Source organism: Lasioglossum baleicum, chromosome 1, assembly GCF_051020765.1.
Source record: "Lasioglossum baleicum chromosome 1, iyLasBale1, whole genome shotgun sequence".
Lineage (NCBI taxonomy): Eukaryota > Metazoa > Arthropoda > Insecta > Hymenoptera > Halictidae > Lasioglossum > Lasioglossum baleicum.
The window spans coordinates 16,512,111-16,529,944 of record NC_134929.1 but is presented as its reverse complement, the minus strand read 5'-3'; the positions used below and the strand labels follow the sequence as shown (position 1 = coordinate 16,529,944).

Below are 17,834 nucleotides of genomic sequence, written 5' to 3'. Positions count from 1 at the left end.
GACGGAATATGACGATCAATGGAGAAGTTGTGTTGGGCGTTCCGAAACACGCCTCCGTTGCTGGGACATCTGCCATTTTCTATTGTCCATTGAATTTGTTGCAAAGCATATTTTTGACCGCGGGATACCAGCAGGACAAAAATTTTATTCAAATAAAAATTTCGGATAAAGTGGGTTTAAGACCCACTTGGAAAGAACCCATTTCATTCGAAATTTTTATTTGAATAAAATTTTTGCCCAACTCTGAATACCGCCTATTTTTCTTCTGACCTAGTCAGACTGTTTTGTCAATTATGAAACGTAATTAAATCAGATATTTTATTATCATTTATTCATTGCTCAGCGAAAGTGGCCTCTTTACAGTGCAAAGTGTTGACAGATCATCGAATCGAGGAGACTAATTTTTTAAATTATTTAAAAGATGTAATTAGACGCGTAATTGTTTATTCTTCTTTATTCATTCAACCACTAAACTTTTTATTACATGGTACATTTCGCAGAAAATATTTTACAAGAAAAAATATGTTAATAGATAATTAATAGATGTAATATAATGTTTCGTCTAGTCCTTCGTTGTAAACACAGCGAGCGCGGTCGGAAGTCCAGTGACATCGATGCGTGGTAACAGTGTCGCCGCTGAAGATGTGTTCATAAATTAAAGTAATCAGTGTACAATTTTTACCATTCGCGATATACTACCCTAGTAGCACAAAAATATTGGACAAATATCTTTTTCAAATATTGACAAAATATTTTTTAAGCCACACTTTTTCACATGAGATAAATATTGGATCTAAATATTATACACGCGTACAAGAAATGTAAATTGAATGTTCAGAAAATTTAGACTATAGTCACTTTATGTTTTATAATTAGACTCCGGATGTTTATGCAAAATTAAAAATTTGTGCATCAATTGCAAGACGCAGAGGCTAAATATAAATTTATATTCTTCATTAATAATTTCAATGTGGTGAAAATAATATATTAATACTCTTAAGTCTTTTAATGTCTTCACTGTTTTAAATTGCACTTGCTCATTTTGATTATAAATGCATAAAATCCGGAGCCTATTTATAATCAATATTGATTTTAAATATAGAGAATTTAGAATTCGTGGGAGGACGTTGTGAAATATCTCCGAAATCACCATCAATCAAATTTCAGTTTGTAAGCTTGACAATTTGCCGCTACCGCTAATTACGATAGAATTTCGGTGAAGTGCACGCACGAATAAGGCCGTGAAAGTTTCATCTCTGATCGGGGCTCATCGGAACTGGTCCCCAGAATTTCCGTCGTAACCAAATTCCCCGCGCGCGTGTGACAGTAATAAATTCAACGATACGCATCTCAGAATAACGTGGAGAAAATGAATTCGAAACACTTAGGCAGATAGGTGTCTGTGTCGGGAACAGAGGCACTGTCTGATACGAGAAAGCGTTCGAGATCGTTAGCTCTGCTAATTAACCCTTTCAGGACGAATGTCGACAGATTGATGACAAGAAGACGGCGATTTTTAAGGTTACAACTATATAATTGAATTATGTACATGCAGGTCAGAGAAAAAAATTATTCGAAGGGACAGATGCGGTGATAACGTTTCTTTTAAATGGGACTACATATTTTCATTACAACAATCTTGTAGCTCATCAATAGACTGCGGATTTGATGCATTTATGACAACAATGAGTTGGTGTAATTTGAAACAGTAAAAACATTAGAAGAATTGAAAAATTCTGTTTTATTATTTCCAACTCTGATATTAAGCATATTAAGAAAGAAAAGAAATTTCTATTTCACTCCAGTTCGTTGCAATTCGAGTTGTGAAAAACATTTTTTAGTATTTTCCCAGCAATTCTTCCAAATTTTGTTTTCGTACACCAGCTATTATAAACAACCCTAAGTTTTACAAAAATGTCCAAAGGTGAAATCGCGTACAATTTGCTACTTTTTCACTGTACAACGCAATTCTGTCGATAAGAAATGATCAGAGATTCCTAGACAGACGCAGACGTAAGGCTAGAGGGCTTCGAAGTTCGCCTAGGTGACCCGAGCATGCCGATTACGGTCGGCTGATCGAGTTTCTGGTGAAAGCCGGTGCTCGGTGGCCCTTGACCTTCCCTCGGCCGAATTCCTCGACCGAACCGAGCGCTCGGCGAGGACTCGTTTCGTAACGAGGCGAGCGTGGTGGCCATTAAGGCTAAGTTTCGTCGGGTGGCCGGTTGCGCGGGTGAAAGGCTTAAATATTCGCGGAGAGGAGAGGAGAAAGAGAGACAGAACGAGCTTGAAAGCGAGCCGTGACAAGCGAAAACGAAAGGATTCCCTGTCGCGAAAGGCTCTCCGGGCTCTTCGTGTCCCCCTGGTTGGCTTCGCGTTCGCACGTGAGCCCGGCGTTACAGCGGCCCGGCGCCGGGCCGCTGCTTTCGCAAGACTTTCCCCATTGTTTAAAAAATAAAGCCGCTACTCGCGGCCGTCCCGAGGTCGTTCAACCGCTCCGAACCCGCGTTTTAAAGAGGTCGTTCAACCTCTCTTTTTCTCTCTCACTCTCTCGCTCTCCTGCTAGAGCAATCGTTTGCGATCACCGTTTGAATCGGACCCGTTCGCACCGACGCGAATTTCTCGATATTCATCGAAACAACGAAAATTAAGACCGGTCGCGACGATTTCAATGTTTTCGGGACCCGACTTGTTAATTGGTGCTCTGCGAAAGTCGTAAAAGACTGTTTTACGAAGTTTATGCTGATGGCTCGGAAGTCGGAGATCTTGACGAATTAAGTGGCGAATTGAATCTCGGATGTGAGACCTTTCGAAAAGGATGGAGACGAGTCAAAATGATCCAGTAAATTTTGTTAAACATGTTTTAAATTGAAATTTGTACAGCTCCTGTCAATCTGGAGCAGATACTTCAACATTTACGTTAGAGAAATGACTCATTGTGTTCTTCATTATTTCGAACTAGACATGATAAAAGAGCCGATGAATAATTACAGCGAAATCAAATCTCATGGAAATTGTTTTGAAATCCGAACGACCCGATCTTAACCCATTTCCACAACAAAAGGTTAAAACACAGTTGCCCGCGATCTCGCATTCGCCCAAGTTCAGTGAAGTCACAGCCAAACTTCGGGTCGATAATGTAAACCAGTTGCCATACTCGTGAGACCCCCAACATGCCTATATCCACCGACTGGACAAAAAGAATTGTAAAGTATACCATTAACCTCGTGTTTCGAGTACACGCTCGACAAACAAGGCCGAAGGACAGTCCTGGCACAGCCAGATTGACCTAACTTTCTCGGATCTTTGGTGCCCAGGAGTCTGGAGCACCGCGTCAATGACCAGTTTGCATCGATTCTAAACGTACTCGTCGGCTTGTTAAAAAAGAATTGTGCCAGGCGTAAACGGGGATCGCTATGCCACCCAAAGTCGACAGATTAAGACTCGTTCCCCTCTCTACCTACCCAGTCCCCAGAGTTTAACTGTCGAATATCAATGCTGAAGATTCTCACAAAATCAAAGTGAATTTAATTAGTAAAAATTAGCTTAGCCAAAAATTCTAGTAATATTTAATTTATGCAATACATAATGTGTCCCCACTCTACCTTCCCCTTCTCCTCTGTTCCCCACACTTTCACGTCAGAGTTGGGCAAAATATGTAATTAGTTACAAATTTCGGATCACGAATAAAAGATACAAAATTTTAATTAATTAATTTTAAGGTTCGGATCCAAAAGGAACTTGATCCGAAATTTAATTAGTTATTTTTGTATCCGAAGCAGAAGGATCCGAAGCTACGGATCCATTTGTAACTAGTTAATGTAACTAATTCAAAGTTCCTTTCGGATCCTTTAAGTTCCTTTTGACCAGCTCGAGGCTTGAATGAACACGTTCCGAGGCCCGAGGGTCGGGCCCCGAGACCTGAGCCCAGAACACAATAGCAGTTCAATAAACACGGCCGGGCAATCGCCTGGCCGTGTTTATTGCACCACTCGGCCTATGCCGCCGAGGCACCAATGATGGGCAGAAAAATTGAATTAGTTACTTTTTCCAAGATATCTTTTCAACTAAAAGCAGCAAGCAGTGACCGAATTCTATCGAATTTACACTTTTCTTAATCGGAAGAACGCCACGAATTGGCTCGCGTGACTTTCGTGAGGGCAGCACGGGAAATAAATAAGTTCAGCATTCGCTCCTTTGCGGTAGTAGGCCGAGCTACCTGCCTGGCCGGGGGATCGCCCGGCCGTGTTTATAGCACCACTCGGCCTATGCGGCCGAGGGACCGATGATGGCTGCCCTCACGAAAGTCACACGAGCCAATTCGTGGCGTTCTGCCGATTAAGAAAAGTCTAAATTCGATAGAATTCGGTCACTGCTTGCTGCTTTTAGTTGAACAGATATCTTGGAAAAAGTAACTAATTCAATTTTTCTGCCCATCATCGGTGCCTCGGCCGCATAGGCCGAGTGGTGCTATAAACACGGCCGGGCGATCCCCCGGTCAGGCAGGTAGCTCGGCATGAAACCCCTGACACGTGAAACCTGAACTTATTTGTTTTCCGTGCTGCCCTCACGAAAGTCACACGAGCCAATTCGTGGCGTTCTGCCGATTAAGAAAAGTCTAAATTCGATAGAATTCGGTCACTGCTTGCTGCTTTTAGTTGAACAGATATCTTGGAAAAAGTAACTAATTCAATTTTTCTGCCCATCGTCGGTGCCTCGGCGGCATAGGCCGAGTGTTGCTATAAACACGGCCAGGCGATCCCCCGGTCAGGCAGGTAGCTCGGCATGAAACCCCTGACACGTGAAACCTGAACTTATTTATTTTCCGTGCTGCCCTCACGAAAGTCACACGAGCCAATTCGTGGCGTTCTGCCGATTAAGAAAAGTCTAAATTCGATAGAATTCGGTCACTGCTTGCTGCTTTTAGTTGAACAGATATCTTGGAAAAAGTAACTAATTCAATTTTTCTGCCCATCATCGGTGCCTCGGCCGCATAGGCCGAGTGGTGCTATAAACACGGCCGGGCGATCCCCCGGCCAGGCAGGTAGCTCGGCCTACTACCGCAAAGGAGCGAATGCTGAACTTATTTATTTCCCGTGCTGCCCTCACGAAAGTCACACGAGCCAATTCGTGGCGTTCTTCCGATTAAGAAAAGTGTAAATACGATAGAATTCGGTCACTGCTTGCTGCTTTTAGTTGAAAAGATATCTTGGAAAAAGTAACTAATTCAATTTTTCTGCCCATCGTCGGTGCCTCGGCGGCATAGGCCGAGTGGAGCTATAAACACGGCCAGGCGATCCCCCGGTCAGGCAGGTAGCTCGGCCTGAAACCCCTGACACGTGAAACCTGAACTTATTTATTTTCCGTGCTGCCCTCACGAAAGTCACACGAGCCAATTCGTGGCGTTCTGCCGATTAAGAAAAGTCTAAATTCGATAGAATTCGGTCACTGCTTGCTGCTTTTAGTTGAACAGATATCTTGGAAAAAGTAACTAATTCAATTTTTCTGCCCATCATCGGTGCCTCGGCCGCATAGGCCGAGTGGTGCTATAAACACGGCCGGGCGATCCCCCGGCCAGGCAGGTAGCTCGGCCTACTACCGCAAAGGAGCGAATGCTGAACTTATTTATTTCCCGTGCTGCCCTCACGAAAGTCACACGAGCCAATTCGTGGCGTTCTTCCGATTAAGAAAAGTGTAAATACGATAGAATTCGGTCACTGCTTGCTGCTTTTAGTTGAAAAGATATCTTGGAAAAAGTAACTAATTCAATTTTTCTGCCCATCGTCGGTGCCTCGGCGGCATAGGCCGAGTGGAGCTATAAACACGGCCAGGCGATCCCCCGGTCAGGCAGGTAGCTCGGCCTGAAACCCCTGACACGTGAAACCTGAACTTATTTATTTTCCGTGCTGCCCTCACGAAAGTCACACGAGCCAATTCGTGGCGTTCTGCCGATTAAGAAAAGTCTAAATTCGATAGAATTCGGTCACTGCTTGCTGCTTTTAGTTGAACAGATATCTTGGAAAAAGTAACTAATTCAATTTTTCTGCCCATCATCGGTGCCTCGGCCGCATAGGCCGAGTGGTGCTATAAACACGGCCAGGCGATCCCCCGGTCAGGCAGGTAGCTCGGCCTACTACCGCAAAGGAGCGAATGCTGAACTTATTTATTTCCCGTGCTGCCCTCACGAAAGTCACACGAGCCAATTCGTGGCGTTCTTCCGATTAAGAAAAGTGTAAATACGATAGAATTCGGTCACTGCTTGCTGCTTTTAGTTGAAAAGATATCTTGGAAAAAGTAACTAATTCAATTTTTCTGCCCATCGTCGGTGCCTCGGCGGCATAGGCCGAGTGGTGCTATAAACACGGCCAGGCGATCCCCCGGTCAGGCAGGTAGCTCGGCCTGAAACCCCTGACACGTGAAACCTGAACTTATTTATTTTCCGTGCTGCCCTCACGAAAGTCACACGAGCCAATTCGTGGCGTTCTGCCGATTAAGAAAAGTCTAAATTCGATAGAATTCGGTCACTGCTTGCTGCTTTTAGTTGAACAGATATCTTGGAAAAAGTAACTAATTCAATTTTTCTGCCCATCATCGGTGCCTCGGCGGCATAGGCCGAGTGGTGCTATAAACACGGCCAGGCGATCCCCCGGTCAGGCAGGTAGCTCGGCATGAAACCCCTGACACGTGAAACCTGAACTTATTTATTTTCCGTGCTGCCCTCACGAAAGTCACACGAGCCAATTCGTGGCGTTCTGCCGATTAAGAAAAGTCTAAATTCGATAGAATTCGGTCACTGCTTGCTGCTTTTAGTTGAACAGATATCTTGGAAAAAGTAACTAATTCAATTTTTCTGCCCATCATCGGTGCCTCGGCGGCATAGGCCGAGTGGTGCTATAAACACGGCCGGGCGATCCCCCGGTCAGGCAGGTAGCTCGGCATGAAACCCCTGACACGTGAAACCCGAACTTATTTGTTTTCCGTGCTGCCCTCACGAAAGTCACACGAGCCAATTCGTGGCGTTCTGCCGATTAAGAAAAGTCTAAATTCGATAGAATTCGGTCACTGCTTGCTGCTTTTAGTTGAACAGATATCTTGGAAAAAGTAACTAATTCAATTTTTCTGCCCATCATCGGTGCCTCGGCCGCATAGGCCGAGTGGTGCTATAAACACGGCCAGGCGATCCCCCGGTCAGGCAGGTAGCTCGGCATGAAACCCCTGACACGTGAAACCTGAACTTATTTATTTTCCGTGCTGCCCTCACGAAAGTCACACGAGCCAATTCGTGGCGTTCTGCCGATTAAGAAAAGTCTAAATTCGATAGAATTCGGTCACTGCTTGCTGCTTTTAGTTGAAAAGATATCTTGGAAAAAGTAACTAATTCAATTTTTCTGCCCATCATCGGTGCCTTGGCGGCATAGGCCGAGTGGTGCTATAAACACGGCCGGGCGATTCCCCGGCCGTGTTTATTGAACTGTTATTGTGTTCTGGGCTCAGGTCTCGGGGCCCGACCCTCGGGCCTCGGAACGTGTTCATTCAAGCCTCGAGCTGGTCAAAAGGAACTTAAAGGATCCGAAAGGAACTTTGAATTAGTTACATTAACTAGTTACAAATGGATCCGTAGCTTCGGATTCTTCTGCTTCGGATACAAAAATAACTAATTAAATTTCGGATCAAGTTCCTTTTGGATCCGAACCTTAAGATCACGAATATTAGTTACTTATCTTTTAGTTGGATCCGGATTTAGTTACTTTTTATTTAAATACTGCCCAACTCTGTTTCACGTGATTACTCCGGTGCTGGCAGAGAGAGGGAATCTTTTTTATCAGTCCCCGAAAAGTTAAGTGTCGAATATCAATTCTAAAGATTCCCACAAAATCAAAACGAATTTAAGTGGTAAAAATTAGCTTAGAGAGAGAGCCAAAAATTCTAGTAAAATTCAATTCATCCAATAAATGATTTGTCCCCACTCTACCTTCCCCTTCTCCTCTGTTCCCCACACTTTCACGTGATTACTCCGGTGCTGGCAGAGAGAGGGAACCTTTTTCATCAGTCCCCGAAGAGTTAAGTGTCGAATATCAATTCTGAAGATTCCCACAAAATCAAAGTGAATTTGAGTAGTAAAAATTAGCTTAGAGAGAGAGCCAAAAATTCTAGTAAAATTCAATTCATCCAATAAATGATTTGTCCCCACTCTACCTTTCCCTTCTCCTCTGTTCCCCACGCTTTCACGCGACTACTCCGCTGCTGGCAGAGAAAGGGAATATTTTCCCCTCAATTCCTGCTCCCTCCCCTCATCTGTCGACTCTGAAACCACGAGTTATTGCTTCCCACAGTAAAAGGGACAACTATTGGGAAAATAAGCTATTAAAGAATCGTTGTTAAAGAAATTCCAAGCCCGTGTTCAACGTGCTCGACTCCGGCGCGTGTTCCGCGGGTTGTACTCTCGAGAACTTCATTTTTAAGGTGAGACACGTACCAGCTCCCAGTTCGGTTTACTTTGAAATGGACTCAAGTGCGAGAGATATTATGTTGATCTTTCGGACGTAACTCTCGTGTGGACACGGAGAATAACGTTCGAAAACCATTGAAAGGTACATCGAGGTGGAAATAGGAGAATTATTTATATTCGCACTTATATTTACAGTTGATCGATAGTAATCGTACTGAGCACAGAATGTGACTAGTATACATATATGGTTCTACAGAAATTAAAAGATTGTTTAGATGTTCCGCAATTTTTACAACAATGTGTGCTTGAAGCATCTTTGTGACTTCAATGATTATGTAATAAAAAGTGTGTTATAAACCATTGAAACATTAAAAAATGTAGTCGAATTTATCTTCAAAATTTTGTATATTTTCTTGTTGACATGTGGCAATATTTCCATAAAAATATGCATTAAATTTCAGACAGTGTAACAGGGTTTAATAGGTTAGTCTGCATATTTATAGTTTCGTGAACAATTATAAATTGATCTAAGACATAAAAATATGAATTAAACAAAATGTTAGATAATGAGATTAGGGGGTGTATCGTTGCAAATTTATAAATAGTTTTCAACTTCTTATTAATTTGCTATGAACGTGAGGAGACTGACATTTGGAAGTGAACACGCAACATAAAGATGGCAGCGGGAATTGCGCGAGCTGACGTGCTTCCCTTCCGAGTCTGAAGACAGGAGAAGCGGAGGGAAAGGTCAGTCCGTCGACGAGGAAGTGACTATACTCGCGATAATAAGCAAAGGAACACTTTCTACGGTGCCGAGTAGGGGGTTTAGGAACCGTAGCTGCTTCTGCAGCCGCTCCTAAATGGAACGTGACGGCGTTAAGCGAATCCACCGCGGTTTATACGGCCCCGTTCCCTCTAAACCGGCGATCGTTCAATTCGCACTTCTTGCATCCGGTGACCGCGCCGAGGAAAGCGTGTCGAAATACGCTCCGCGCTGTGGAAAATAAAATTCACCGAGTTGCTCCTTTGAAACCACTCCACCTGTTTCTCCTTTTGTCTCGCCAGCTGCGAGACGCTTCGATTAACACTGGAACTACTCGTCGAATGAGTTTCAGATTTTGTCTTCTACAACCCGGGTAACTCTACTTCATTTTAATATTGTTCCTAAATTATCGTGAAATAATAATGCAAGCATTTTATGGAAGAATGATGTGTTCTAAATACAAAACATAATTGGTCGCCCCCGAAACCTAATACAACATGAGAAAATATTTAAAAATAAAATCGATAATAAACAATACTCGAATAACTTGAATATGGAATTTTTCAACTCTCTTCAGTGAGAGATAAAAATTCATAAAATTTAGGCATAATTAGTTTCAGGTCTAAATTGGTTGAACAGGAATCGTACTTTATTTTAATATTATTCCTAATTTATAATGAAATAATATGTGTAAGCATTTTATGGAAGAATGAAACCTAACACAACATAAGAAAATATTAAAAAATAGTATCGATAACATTTCGTACGTATTACTGTGGATGAAAAAGAGCCCTGTACCAATTACTGCGTACCCATTACTGCCGATTAGAAACAAGCTACGTATATAGACATTAATTTAAATAAATCCTGAGTAATAATTAGACTGGGGACCTTTTTGCAAAATAAAAAATGTTCGCATTGATTGCAGGACGTGGAGTCAAATAAAAGTTGTATTAACCCATTATACAAAAAATTGTAGAATTAAATGGGTTGTACGTACCCATTTTTGTCATAAATCACTAGAATTAATCGCCAGGATTAGTCGGGGCACTTTGACAGGTTCTTATAAACGATTTTCTCCAAGAAGTATACCGAAATATCTTTTTGAAGATTTCATCGAAGATTCGAAAGTCTACGTCTATACATGTGTATACGTCAACAGAAGTAACAGTAGACTTGTTCAGCTAAATGAACTTGGTTTTCCCGTAGAAGCTATCATATCCATCCGCAGACACGTGGAATGCTAACGAGAAACGCCATAAATAAATTGATGTGCCACCATATGTATGTTAATGTGTCATTTGCATGGATATTACTCTGATTTTATTCTACTTAAAACTGGAAAATATGTATTCCATCGATTCAATACATTTCTCGATACTAAATCTGTATTTGTTTCGATAAGACTGCGTTTTGTAATGCGGTGCCTGTAATTGCAATGACAATGGAAGCTTTTGCATAATACACGCCGCGCGCATTTTGTCGGTAGGCTGTAAATGTTGCATTCAATGTTAAAGTTTAATGTTTTGCCTGGCGATCCGGCAACCGTAGAACTTTCACAGGTTCATTTACTTTCAGTTCGTAACATTTTTACAGGCACTCTTCCGACAACTTCGATTCACTTTCTATCATCCTTATAATTAAAAATGACATTTGGGAACCAGAAACAGGGCGATTTTCTGCAAAAACCTAAGTCGAGAATATACAATTAAAATTGTTTCATGTGAAACTTCGTTCTAATAAATTTTCAATTAACCTTTGGTGTCCTAAAAAAGTTGAATAAATGATTTAAAAGAAACTGAGTGACGGTGCCTTATGTATAGTTAACCCTTCACTGCAGGATTTTTTTAATTGGGATGAAAAAATTGAAAGAAGGTCAGTTTTCGTGTTTTATTTAAGGGGAAAATATTTTAAAAAATTAAAACAACATTTTATCAAATGAGATAAAATGTGTAGAATAGTAAGAAACACATTCTTAGTTTACTATATACCCGATTTGTTAACTGTATCAGATATGCTACACTATGCAGCGAAGGGTTAACTTAGAAGCATACATTATCTTCCATCAGTGTATAAAATGCAACAACAATGCATAACAATACGCCATATCCTCTCCTAACGGCTTCGTTAGAAACGAAAAACGCCGCATAAACATAGTATTCGTTCGTATTGTGTATACATGTACCAATTTAATTTAAGGCAGTATAGTATAGGAAGAGAAAAAAAATTAAAAGTATGTACTTCTTTGAAAGGGGTGAAGAAATCCAACAAATATGAATGTTATGCCTTACTTTTTAGATGAAATAAAATTTGATTCGTTTGTAATCAATATTTAAGCAAATAAATTCAAATAAATGTAGCCATACGAAAAATATAAATTCTAATGTACTTCTTGCAGACACGTAAGTCTCTCTGTTGTTTCTGAGGTAGCCAGAAATCGAGTAATTAAAGTTATTTCGTCAGCAACAGACTAGTAAAGCACCGTCGAAAATTTCGGTTGTTAAAGTAGGGGTTAAACGAGCAGATTCGCTCGCGGAATTCCTCGAAAGCTCGAATCTGGGACGCGCGTCGGTCCTCGGCGTCCGTATCGAGGAACACGATCTCTCGATCTCTCTCTCTCGATCCCTCTCGCACCGACACGGTCCACGTATTCTCGTAGGCTAGGTCTAAACGCGTCTAGGCTAACCGAGGCGAGCCGTTTCTCCGCGCAACGTACAATGGCAACGGCGTTCGACCCACGCTCTATTGCTGGCTGGCAGTGAAACCGGCTGCCGGTGCATATTCCTACTCGCATCCATTTATCCGACGAACGCTCGTTCGCATGTACTCCTATAGCAATGGAAGCCGATCGTCTGGACCTCTATCGTTCAATGATACACACGCTGTACCCACAACCTCTACCTATTATAATTAGACTCCGGATTTTCTGCGTTTACACCACTTTTTACGTCTTCTGACACTTTTCACTTGTGCACCGAGTTGCATATTCTACTGACTTATATTGCATTCTTCAGTGGTGCTACAATTATTCTATTCTATTGGGTTGTGTAATAAATTCCCGCGTTTTTTTTTTTGTATCTTATATTTTCCTGCAATTTTGTGTTTGCAGTCGGAGCTATTTGAACTCGAAAATTAAACATTTCTTCCACCTAGAATAATTCCATTGTACATGATTCTTTTTCATTTTAGGGATATGAAATTGATATAATACCTTATACGTACAATACTTAAATGTGTACCAACGTGTTTAATAATGTGAACAATATTGTGAATAATGGTACGTTAGTGGCGAGCAATTTTTACCGGTGACTCTGAAAAGTTTCTACCGCTAGGAATCGCCCGTAACCATGTAATTTTCTTCCTTAACCCCTTGCCGTAGCTTTTCTTTTACAGTTACAGTGATTAGTAGACTGCGGATCTTTATGCATTTATGGAGAAATTCGGTGGGCGAAATATAAAACAGTAAATGATTTAAACAATTCAAGAGTGTCCTAATGTTGCTTTTAATGTAACAAAGTCGTTAAGGAATGAAATCAATTTTTATGTTCTTCCTACTTCTCCCACAATCAATGCAAAACATTTTTATTTTACATAGAGATTTGCAGTCTAGTGATTAGAATAGTGTTGTATAAAGCTCGAGTCTTCGAAGCTTCAGAGCTCAGTCTTAAAGACTAAGTTTCTATAGAAGAAGATTTAGAAGAAGTCTTTAAGACTGAGCTCTGGAGCTTCGAAGACTCGAGCTTTATACAACACTAGATTAGAACGTCTTTATGCACAAAAATGTAATAGAAGGGAAAAGAAAATGTATATTTTTTGTATGGCTACATTTATTTTAATGCTTAAATATTGAAAATATTGCTTAAATATTATATGTTAAATATATATAATATATATACATATATGCTTAAATATTGAAAAATAACAATTTTCTACCTGAATTGCAACAAACTGGAGAGAATTAGAAATTGATTTTCTCCCTTAATATTAATGGGTTGAAAATAATATAACAGTATTTTTAAATTCTTCTAATGTTTTACTGTTTGAAATTACACCTACTCATTTTCGTAATAAATGCATCAAATCCGCTGTCTATTGACTACAAACGAATCAAATTTTATTTCATCTAAAATGAAACGCGTAACATTCATATTTGCTAGGCTTTGTTAAAAACCTTCACCACGGATTTGACTGGTCAAAATACGGCAAGGGGTTAATCTCATTAGGCTAGTCTATCGTGCTATTCTTGTCAGTAGTTTTGTTCTTCCACAAGAACTATACATTTTTTTAATATCCTGCAATGTGCAACTGGCCTGAAATAATCCCTTCAGGAAAGATTCATCGCAGATAAAAGAGTTAATTCTTATTTGATTAACCTTCATCACGAGTCTGGCTCGTCAAATTATGACAAGGGGTTAAAATAAAAAATACAGAAAATGTTCTAGTCACGGTACGCGTCAAGAAAATGGTGCGGCAAGGATTTAATCCATGAATTCCACGGTGTGGACAAGCGCGACGCTGGTTGGTCTAGATACGCATCCGCGGAACCTTTTGCTTCGGTTTTTCCGCGGAAGTACCGGTATCGATATACGAGCAGGACGTATCGGCCCGGAGATCGAGACGTCTGCTGGTTAAGAGGCTTCCTTGCCATCCGTTCCCGTCTATTTATTTCACAAATATGTGTACAGAATAGTCCGCGGCGTGCTGCATGCGCAAACGTTATCCTCCTTTTACGGAACCGGTGACATCCGATTCGATATCTAAGGAGGCAACGTCGGAGCGCATATCGGCCCCGTATCTCGCGTTTCTACGATCAACGATGCCCCGGGTTTCCCACGGCACGCCACGACAAGGATCTACGTGATCCTCGATGATCCATTACCGGCTTTAACGATTTACACGTGTAGGGACAAACGAGCATGGAACGGTTCGTGAGCACCGTGAGCTGAATTGATTCGGTATCGGCGATTCGCGACAAGTCACGGCCGCGTCGTTCGAGCAATGGCCGCCTCTTTTATTGGCCGAAGATGCTCGAACTGCGAATTAGCCTCGCCGAAAGAATCTCCGCTTGGCTATCGACGCGAATAATTATCTGAAGCGATGCGTTGCGTGCAGAGGTGGGCATTATTTAGCGAAACAAATATTTCAAATACTATTTAATATTTTAGATATTATTTTGCTTAAAGAAAATAGTATTTTAAATAAGATGTACTATTTCGAAAATAAAATATTTCTATTTCAACAATTTCATCCACAAAATAAAATATTTCTATTTTAACAATCTGAAACACGAAATAAAATATTTTACTTTTTGCATTGTTATAATACTCTGAGAAACCGCATAAACATTCAGTCAATCTTATCGTTAAAAAACGATTTACACTCATAAATGTACTGCGAATTCGAACCATGATTTTCAGCAATAATGTTTGGAATTAAAATTGAAAATAAAGCAAAATATAAATATTTTCAATATTCTTTAAATAAAATACCATTTTCAAAAAAATTACTGCCTCAAATAAATTATTTTATTTTCAAAAATTACTGCATCAAATAAAATATTTTATTTTCAAAAATTACTGCATCAAATTAAATATTTTATTTTCGAAGTTGTACACATACTTTAAAATTAAATAGGATTATATGTACTATTTACTATTTAAAATACTATTTCCCCAGCTCTGGTTGCGTGTCGCTGTATCGAGTTCAATACTATGTAGTAGGCAAAATAAAAATTGTCCGTATTAATTTCAAAATACAGTAGCTGCCATTCCTTTTCAATTATTTTAATGATTAGGAAATAATAGAGAATAAATTCAGCCTACTTATTTGAGATAAATACCTGTTTTTGAATGTTTACAAAGAGAACGGCATATAATTGAAACAGTAAAAATATATTTGTACCAATGTAAAAATTGTGTAAGTTTACAAAGACATAACTAAATATTTTTCATTTTATCTAATATCTATGATATAAAAATACAACATAATACTTTATACAAAATCGAATAGAAGATAAACTAAAATAACGAAATCGTTGTCATTATAATTATCGATTTTCAGTCAAAACCTCAACGATTTTCATTAAATAATTCGTTCATTTATTTTTTGAAATTTTTCAACTGATGAATATCAAACTAAAATACGAAGTCTTAAACAATCACGCTACCGGTATAATTCTAAATCTGCTTCGGACTGCATTTGGACAAGTAAAACATTTCACGTTATTTATTTGTTCCCTTTATTTAAATATTTCTGCGTCAGCGAGATTTCATTGTTATACGCAGCATCGCAATTCAACATTAACGCGAGCGTAAATATCGACGAAACGTATAGTAATAACGATATAGCTCGTTCTAATTTTTTACACCTCCCCGAAACCAATTCGAAATCAGCGGGTAAAAAATTTTATTCCACTTTTATTTCAACACGGCCTGTAGAAAACAGTCGCCGATGAACTCGCACAAAGCTGGATTGGATTCAATCGGACGCAGCTGCGACGAATTTTCGAACTGAATTTCTCCGGGAGCATACGGGAAAGCTTTTAATTTGTTTTTCTCCCCGGTGAAGAAACATCCCCTTATTAATTGCGTCATGAAGTTCGCCGCTGAACTGTTCGTTAATTAGAAGAACTTTCGCACTTCGAACGAGCGCTCCTCGAATTTTGCTCGCGCGTAGCGAGCAAATTATTTGGCCGAGTAGTTTCTGGTTTCGTTAACGCGCGTTATATAAGGATTTTCCCGTCGGTGGCTGTTTACGGGTTATTGTAGGATTACGGTGGAGCGTTTATGCCAAACGAACTAGTTGTCTCTTGATTTTAATTAGATGGCGGCAACAGCCGCGCGGTCCGCCACGTGCGGACAGGTTCGAGGGCTTCGGATTGGTTCCGATAGAGGAATTGCCCTAATTGACTCCTAAGATTTTTATTTACAAAGAAAGTGAAAAATAATCAACAATTAACCTTCGAACACCGATATTCCCCAGTGTCGTCAGATAAAGCTTGTCTCCCACTCTACCTTACCCCTTCTACGACGCCATTACCCCTCTCCTGACAGCGACAGAGAGACGGTAACTGTATTCCCCTCGATTTCTCCTCCATTTCTTTGGACATGCATTAAGGTGAAGTGGGTAAGTCCGCCCTAGTTTTTGCAAAGTTGGACTTTAAACTGATGTATTTTCAGTCTGGTATGTAAAAACTTAACGTTCTTGGTATCAAACTCTTGCCACAGTCATTACTGATGAATTAGTATTATGTAGGATTCTAATTTTGCTTGAAAATTATCATTTTGATAGGATATTGTACAAAGTGTCAACTAGGACGCACTTGTCCCGAAAATGGGATAAGTCCGTCTCTGAGAGTTAAAAATATTTTCGAACCTTGTTTCCAGTGCTATCAAGCCTGCTTTAAAATGCTTCTTATTGGATTAAATTATATTGTTTAGTTTTATAGTCAACCATACAGTACGGACTTACCCCACCATGATAGTACGGACTTGCCTCGTGTAGTAATATTTACGGGGCAAGATCATCTTAATGTTTTTCTCAATAAATTAAAAAAAATACAATAAGAACGGTTTCTTTAATGTAAACCCCTACATCAATATTTGTTGTACATGCCTAAAATAACAGCGCAGAATATATTAATAACTTTTAAACTATTACACGTTCAGGGTAACCTCAAAGTTGTACGTGTACCTCGCACGTGACTGTTTGGCGTTGTTTGAATTAAGCGAGGAAAACACCTTTTTTCTTGGGCGACATCTATGTCGAATAGTTCATACTAACTTATACTACATTAATAAATACAAGCTATAGAAATTTCCTTCATATATACATGAAAAATGTAAAAATTAAGTTTAAAAATTAAGTAATGATTAAGTTTCGAGCAGTCGTTGTAAAGGAGGTGATGCAATCTTCTAATCTGTAATAGATTAATTAAAAAAAATTGTTTAATGCTTTTCACAGGATTCGATTGGTAGCATTTCCGATCAAACACACCTCCTCAGTTTTTTATCTGCTATGTCGCGTCCAAATATCCTGGAAAAAATTATCAATGGATGTAAAAAGTACAGACGAAAAATATTTCTCGAGTCTTTTTGCATTCACTGTACTACGGTCGAGCATTGATTCATACATACGTTCCCGTGAATGTCCGAAGCGTTTGAAAAACCGCGATGCGACTGGTTCGTCGCGCTTGATAATCTTTAAATAGCCAGGTTGTCTGATTGCGGCACGCCCACCGCGTGCACAGCTCAGTTTGGAGACAGGAAGGAAACATTACGAGAACGTTTAACAGTCCCGCAGGTAGTTTCACCTAGGACAGTTTCATTTTCCTGCTGTCGTCGTGCTATAATGATCGTTTTACGCTGCCAATATCGCGTAACAGTTTCGCGAGAGGCTAGGTTATATAAGGGACGAAAAGGTAATCGTACTCGGTCGATGACTTTTGTCCGTGGGAGTGTGTGTGTGCACACGTGTGCTAAGCGTATGCAAAAGTAATGGACGTTACCATCTTGCGAATCTTGTTTTATTAAATACGCGGATCAGAAAACTTCTGCCCCGTCACTGGCACGTATGTTTCCGGAGTTGTTCAATTATTTCGCGATTTTGCGGCAAAAGGAAAAACTA

The 17,834-nt window shown here is 40.1% G+C and overlaps 1 protein-coding gene across 14 annotated transcripts in view; it reads left to right on the top strand.

Annotated features, from left to right (window-relative positions):
- The window catches only part of Hr4 (nuclear hormone receptor 4), a 266,613-nt gene that overhangs the window by 156,484 nt on the left and 92,295 nt on the right, over nt 1–17,834 (top strand). The window lies entirely within an intron of this gene.